General features: G+C 39.0%; 1 protein-coding gene across 2 annotated transcripts in view; it reads left to right on the top strand.

Annotated features, from left to right (window-relative positions):
* Positions 1-1,313: 1,313 nt before the first annotated feature.
* Positions 1,314-8,143, top strand: part of LOC107552384 (vang-like protein 1) — an 89,495-nt gene continuing 82,665 nt past the window's right edge. For both annotated transcript variants that reach the window (XM_016234254.1, XM_016234253.1), the window contains exon 1: positions 1,314-1,473. The gene's annotated coding sequence lies outside the window, so the exon portion shown is untranslated. The remainder of the gene's footprint in view (positions 1,474-8,143) is intronic.

Below are 8,143 nucleotides of genomic sequence, written 5' to 3'. Positions count from 1 at the left end.
TTCACATAATTGATACGTGTGTATTACTGTAACCAATAATTCTTATATGTTTACAAACAAATACATTGATGCTTGAACGTTGTTTTTAGATTTTTTATTTTTTATTAACCTGAATGGCTGAAACTGCTGTAACTCCGCTTCAATTAAGTTATCGTTTATAGAGTTCATACCATTCATAAGTTACCATTCAACAGCCTCAAAAAGTTTGCCAGAGACTTGGCATGAATAATGCAATAGCTGTAGTGCAACTGGTCTAGCCTTGTTTGTGTAGCCCCAGGGAGCCGGAAAAAGGTCTAAGTCAAAGGTCATGAACTCAGCATGGCCCCAGGACCTGCTTAATCTTTATGAAATGAGTAAAAAATTACACTGAGTAAAAAACATCTGAATGCTAGCATCAGTTGACTAACATAATAGAAATGTGACCACAAGCTTTTAGCATTATCATTAAAGCCATTATTTGTTGCATTTGTCATATGTTGATTTATGCCCACAGTGAAATCAAGTCAAGTCACCCTTATTTCTATAGCGCTTTATACCATACAGATAGTTTCAAAGCAGCTTCACAGAAATACACAGGAAATAGCAGAATCAATAATGAAAAATCTTCTTTACTATGGAGACAGCTTTGCTGTAAAACAGCTCTAAAAGACAAAAGTGTCATTAGGTTAGGGCAGATCAATAACAGTGTGCAGTTAATCTATCAGCTATAGGTAGTTCTACAATATGCAGCAATGTTGTTATTCAGTTTGAGTTCAATTTTGATTCAGTTAAATATTAGTGTTGATGTTGCAAGATGTGTTTAAGCTGTAAAGCAGCTCTACAAAAAAAAAACACACCAAACAATAGTGCAATCATCCAGCTTAATTCAGTTCAAGTTTTGTTCTCATCCAATGGTTTCAATCAATGCTGCCATATCGATATAAAAAAAATAAGTTTAAAATGATCGGTAACTGTTCTAAAACTAGAATTATAATAGAAAATATTGTGCCTGCTTAATTATATATTAATTTGTATGTACTGTATGTACTGCATGTTGTATGGTTTTTATTTTTTTTTATATATATTAGTTATTTATTAGTTTACATCTATCTTACAAACGTTAAGTTAGAACCCGGGAATGTCGTATAGCATAGGAATCATGTGTGCTGATGTATATATCTATAGGCTATTGTGTACATTGTTTGTGTTCGTTTCATAATGAATTCTATTCTATTCAAGAATTCCCAGTTAGGCTAGCTACAGTAGGCGTTATTACATTAATATAGTCGGCCACTGTTGTTCCCCTAGCGCGTGATGTTCGTACTGCACTTTCGTCTCACTTCTAAAGGAAGCACTGCCCCTAAGCAAATCCCAATGTATCGAGCTGATTCTACCACGGATCACTTTAAGTCTGGGAAGTATTCACGGATTATATATATATAAAATAAATTCGTTGTTCCATGCTGTCCATCAGAATACAACGATTCGGTAAAGGTGAGTTGTTAGGCTATCGACGGACTGCGATAAAGCATTCTGCCTCTGTGAGCTTAGCTTGCTATAGAACTGCTTTCACACTTGTGAATTCGCAACCTTGCATTGTTTCAATGTCTTCTCTTTAACTGACTGTCAAATCTTTTCCGTACTGTTTTATTTATAGTCTTACCCTGTGGGTATACACAGAATGCATTTTGACAATTGTCTCATTCTGTTGGCCACAAGCTAGACAGCAGAACACGACTAGATGCCCACATATGTAGCTACGCTGTACAGTGATTTTTACTGGACTGAAAATGACACTTTATTTGCAGCGAGTTCCCACAGTAACAGTGGAAAACGCCTTGGAAGTTGTGTTCGAAACCGCTTTGGAGAAGCATGTTCAGTGCTTTAGGACCAGTGTTGTTACGGAAACACATGTCGGGCTGGAGACTTGGGCACATTGAGAAAAACTGTGTTGTTACATTAATAACCCTTTTTTGTGGGGGGACACAGCCATAGGTGTCGCTGACACGCTTCTTACGTGACAAGTTGAATGTCTCTTCTTCTCTTCCAAACTTAATTCTCTCCTGCATGGGAAGAGTTTTATTGTTTTACAGCGGTCTTTCCCCTGTCTGTGTCGGTTAGTCGTGAGGTGTAGGCTATATAATGTCATTTATGGTTAATGGAGTAAGGCAAGATGCTTGAGGCCTTGAACAGACCAGGGTTTTTCCTACAGCGTCCGCCATTTATTTGAGTTGCGGGAGGCTACAGGTACAATTGGGAGTTGTCAAACAAACAGTTATGGGGTTTTCGCCATTAAATAAAACAAAGTCTTCACTTGACCATTGTAAAAAAGTACTTCAGTAAAAAGCCAATGTTGAAACTGAACTGGCAGTTTTGGGGAAAAGAAGGTCAATTGATGGTTGTGAATGCTGTAAATCCCCAATGTAACAAGAAGTCAGAACACTTTCTCATGATAAGAATCCATCTTCCGTAAGATGCAAAAAAGTAAAATATTTTACTATCTATCTTTTGTAATTTTTTTGTCTTTTATGCCTCACTGAACACCATAGACTTGATGCTTGTATGGTTTATCTGCAGAATAATCTGTCATCTTTGTCAGCTCTTTATCTCTGACTATCCAAAACATTCCAGCAGTCATTTCCTGAAGCTCAATTCTTTGTAGCTTGTCATACAGAAAAATGCTGAGTGATGATGTGTCTTTTTGGTTATAAAACATGCACTACCTGCCACCTAAGAGAAAACCAATTAGCAACATGGAGATTCCCACCATCCTATGAATTATTCAACAGTCACTTATATAGATTATATCTGTGCTTGCTTGAACCTTGATTGCTGGAAATTTCATGATTATTATCTGTACAGTTTACACAGGATTACACAGGACCGTGAAAGTGTGTGATACATACCTGTCATGCAGCTACAATTTCAAAGCAATTTAATAATGGGTACACCCTTTTTTGAAAGACCGCAATGAAGTGGCTCTTTAAACTGTATTTTGGCCTCTCTCTCATAGTTGTTGAATTTAAGCTGTGGTTGATGTCACGCAGTGCAGTGTTATTCAGCCTCAACAGACTCAACAGATTTGAGTCTGATCCCTCTAATGTCTTGTCTGATAAAAGAGACATATGTTGGTTTACTGTTTAGCCTAATCAACACCAATATATATTGTTGTTTTTTTTGGAACGGTCAGTTATCCAAAAATATCAAGGCTGGTAGATGTCAATACTTTTTTTTTTTCACTCTGTGGAAAAAAATAATTATCAGTATTGCCAAAATTCAGCCTTCCTTTAGCTCAAACAGTAGAGCATGGCACTATCAACGCCAAGGTCATGGGTTTGATTCTTGGGGCATAAATGTAAACCTCTAATATTCACAGTAATTTGCAGAAGGGCAAAGTGGGATGCGGTTGACATTTCTGATGTTTGTTGTGTTAAAGCAACTGTTTGTAAGTTGTTGTTTTTTTTCAACTGAGGGGCAAGCACACAGGAATGTTGTCATTGTCAATTGTCATGTGACCTGTCAGCATCAGTTGCGTCTCGTCACTGCCATTCACAAATCTTCTCCCTTGGCCTCATGGGATAGTAAAGTGCCCGGCAGTTGTGCACTTAAGAATCTCAGTCATCAGGGAACATATGCCCATTGTTTTCTGAGTACTTAATTATGAATAATTCAGACATTCTACTTTTTTCACCTACTATATAGTAAGGATGCATTATTCAGTCATTTGTAACTTGAATGTGCGAGGCTTCTTGTGTCATTCACTTCCAGTTATTTAAAGTAACTAAAAGTGTCAGCAATCGAATACTTGCTGCTGTCTTTGTCCTTAATGTAAATCAAACAACAAAAGTAAACAAAAATACAGCTTACAGTTCTTGACTGAATAACATTAGTATTTTAATAAGGATCAGTAAATATTGAATTTATAGTGAAAACTATTTTTTTTTACTTTTAATTTTGAATATACAATTTCTGTATTATTTCTGAATGCTACTGCTAAATAGAAATTCTATACCTGAAAAACTTAAAGCACAGTTTTTTTTTATATACTATTGTTCATTGTTTGCATCTTAGTTTTCGTGTTTTTAATAAAAAAGATAAACTAAAATAACAAAAATAGCTATAGGAATTATTAGGAAATAATATTTTGGTCATATTACCCACAGCTGGTCACCATATACTGTAATTCTGTCTGATAAAGCATAGTATCCTGCTCTGTAAAAGGATGAGTAAATTATTAAGTTTTACTTTCAAACTCTGTTGCAAAATTTATCGGCCAACATATCGGTTATCGGCTTTCAAAAATAAAGAATAATCGGTTATCGGTATCGGCCAAAATTTTCATATCGGTGCATCCCTAGTTTTATTACAGTATGATTTTATTCCTGCAGGATATTTTTACTTTCTTTCTCTCTGTCTCTGTCTCAATGAGTGTCTCATGGACATTCTGGATCCAGATATGTTGTAAGAACTGTTTGGTAGGGAGCTAGTGCTCTTTTGTGTGCTGATAATTTGTCTCTAGCTGTGTCTCATTTAGAAGGCTGCACCCTCTGGAGGTCGAATCCTCTGGAGGTCGCATCCTCTGTAGGATGCATATACGAAGTGTCCTCAACCTAGAATTAAACGAGACGGCCTTCGTAGGACAGGCAGAAAAGGAAACCGTAAGTATCGCGTTGCTATGCCAACACATTTAGAGCATCGTTGCGCTCTCACACTACTTAAATGAAGGAAAATTATTTCTAAATTTGGAAAGTAATTGGAAAAAAAAAATGCTTTTACTTGTTATATTTTGTTCAATGTTTGAGGAGCTGCAGCGTACGTACAGCAGGCATCTATTAGAGAAAAAAAGGAGGAAGATATTAAAAACAAAGTTTTGACCGAGGCGAATTAAGGTAAGTTGTAAACACCACATCTGCGCTTGTGTGTACGTTACATCTGCCGGCGCCGGCATTTTTCAAATTAACAACGGTTCTTCACGGCGACGCAAAGAATTGTGGGTTATCTGTAGCAGCGAAGGATACACCTCATGCATCCTCCGAAATCCTGTGAAAGAAGGTCGCATTCGAAGGTCGCATTCGGAGTGTCCTACTTGCTTTTCTGAAATGAGACAGCCTCGATGACGTATGCAGCCTTCGAATGCGACCTCCGGAGGATGCAGCCTTCTAAATGAGACACAGCTTCTGTTGTTCTCTCTCTGCTTTAATCTCTCTTTCTGCGGTCTTGACTTCTCACATCTGGGAATCCAGCACCACAATGCCGGCACAAAACAGGAATTGACCCCGATCACTGAAAATGTCTCTTCCTGCAGACCATACCTTATAAGTCTGTTAATAAAACTTTTCTGTGTTCATAGACGGTCACAGAGAATAATGTTGTATAGTCCAGCCTGTGGTATTCTCTTAGAGCTCAGATCAGGGCTGCACACTTAATTGAATGAATAATCGAGATTATGGGTACCACATCTAACTAATTGTGACTCAGTTCTAGCATTCCATGTAAGTGTAATTCTATTGCATTGTTCTATTAACAATGTTTTTTTTACAGTGATTTAGCATTTTAACCAATGACATACATTCCATTGCTCAAATGCCATGCGAATCAGACGTATTTAATTAGTCCATAGGCCTATGCATAATGACAACCAACCAGTCGAGTCATCAACCAGTCAGAGTGATTTTTAAGCAATCTGAATAACAGGTGTAATAATAATGTGATGCATAGGGATGGGTATCGTTAAGGTTTTAACAGTATTACTACTCTTACCGATACTGCTTATCAATTCAGTACTTTAACGGTATTCTTATCTGTACTTTTTGTTATATATATATATATATGACAAATTAAGAGCTGAATTAACATTAATTTATATTCTGAAATGTAAAATAAATATTTAATTAAATGAATATAAAACATCAATTTGTAAATGCACCAGTGTGCAGGCATTTTTAGTGTTTTATACATAAGATAAGATACAGTAAGAACATGAGCAAAGAAACAAAGTAAAACAAACGGACAAATAAAATAACAAATATACAAATGAAATTAAATGAAATAAACAGTGCTTTCATTTTTCCATGAAGTTCTACTAACATTACTGTTCATTTAAGTAATAGCCTACAAAATATATCTAAAAGTAATCAAATGTAAATGAACACTGCATAGTTTTCAGTGTATGTATTGATAGATTAATGCTTATTAAAGCTATAACGTTATTCAGATTAAGAGCAGATTTGCATTTTGATGGCCCAAGCGCTAGTCTTTCACTTTAAGACAATATATTGACACACATAGGATTTTCTCCCAACTGTTCTCCTCCACTTAAGACATAAACTGTGTTTAAGTAAATACTCTCCAAGCCGGCCATTTTGACATATTAGTGTGTGTATTTGATCGTTTGGACATGCGCCCGAAGCTCAAAGTGTAATTTGTTTGTCCGTTTTGGAGCACACTGCGCACACACATTTCAGCCTGAGGAATAGCGTCTCTTGTGCGGATTGTGCTTTCAACATTTTATTATTAAACATGTCCCACAATTTAGCAACAGTAAAGCCGGCATCTTACAACAATCACTGACTGAGCTGACTCTGACGTTAAGTTTGGGTTTTAGGGAGGAACGAATGCGCACCGCTGTGAAGGGAAAGAAGTTGCGTAAGACGAAACGCAGCTAGTTTTTAAATAGCGTTACCTCATGTCTTCTTTTGTATAATCCTTCGAAGCCAAAATAAAAAAAATAAAAAATTAAATTAGCTTAATAAAACAGCCACAGGCCTAAAGTGTAAGCAGAAGTTTGAATGTTTAGTTCTCTCTTCTATCATAATTAAACAGGCCTTTCATGTTGCGCGTGCTGAAGCTCCTTCGCTTGAGTGTGATCTCGCTTCTGAATTGCGAATAGCAAAAATGCATCATAGACAAATGTTTGAAAAACAGCTGGTGACTCTGGTGAGATAGAATTTGCAAGATAATGCATATTTCACGAGTTCACACTAACATATAATGTGATTAAGCAATTAGTAGCATATTTGACGTGCTGTCCAGAGGGAGGGCTCCGAGCTCGGGTTAAAGCCCGAACCCAGAGAACCCCCCGCCCCCCCATCCCAAGACTGGGAGGAAATTAGAATAGTAGTGAGGTGTTGGGGTGGAGGCGGGATGCTGGAAAACTTTTGTGGAACTGAGGTTAGTTGGCTGTATGTATACACACACGTATGTGCTTGTTAAGGTGATTAGCTGACGAGCTCCACCTGGGGCAGACTGATTATCTGATCGCGCTCCTCCCGAACCTTGTTAATAAAACATCGTTTCACGAGTTCACACTAACATATAATGTGATTAAGCAATTAGTAGCATATTTGGCGTGCTGTCCAGAGGGAGGGCTCCGAGCTCGGGTTAAAGCCCGAACCCAGAGAACTCCCCAAAAGAAGCTAATGGCATGGGACAGCAGCCAGAGAGAAAACTAAGTAGCCCCCAAAAATATGCGTGCCATGAAGAAAAGTAGGGTGTGCGAGGAGGCGGCAGGGCGACTGGGAGGGATCATGCGTTGCTTGAATGTAAGCTGCGACTCTCCGCATCAAATTACAAGCCCTACCTGTCACCGAATGAGGAGCACGATGGAAGGCCAGGTGAGGGACTCTCGCTGCATCCGAAGGGAGCTGTGGCTCTGCTGCACCGGAAGGGAGAGTCCCTCTTGCAGCTGAATACGTGGCGTGGTTTAAAGCGTTGGATGGAGGGCTCTCACTACGACCGAAGGGAGCTGCGGCTCTGCTGCACTGGAAGGGAGAGTCCCTCTTGCAGCTGAATACGTGGCGTGGTTTAAAGCGTTGGATGGAGGGCTCTCACTACGACCGAAGGGAGAGAGCCCCGTCCGATGCGGAAAAAGCAAATGGGGCTCGAAACGATGGATGAAGGGCTCTCACTGCGACCGAAGGGAGTTGCGGCTCTGCTGCACCGGAAGGGGGAGCCCTGTCCAATCCTGAATAAGCCTTGAATCTCGAAACAACAGACGGCGGGCTCCTGCTGCGACCGAAGGGAGCTGCGGTTCTGCTGCACCGGACGGGAGAGCCCGGTCCAATGCTGAATAAGCCATTAGTCTTGAAACGACGAATGGAGGCATTGCGGCAGCAGTATCAAATGAGTAGAGCACTGCGGCGGCAGTATCAAATGAGTAGAGGGC

The sequence above is a fragment of the Sinocyclocheilus grahami genome, unplaced genomic scaffold (assembly GCF_001515645.1).
Source record: "Sinocyclocheilus grahami isolate Dianchi unplaced genomic scaffold, SAMN03320097.WGS_v1.1 scaffold448.1, whole genome shotgun sequence".
Lineage (NCBI taxonomy): Eukaryota > Metazoa > Chordata > Actinopteri > Cypriniformes > Cyprinidae > Sinocyclocheilus > Sinocyclocheilus grahami.
Note: the sequence above shows the minus strand (reverse complement) of the source record. Positions and strands in the feature narration are given on the sequence as shown.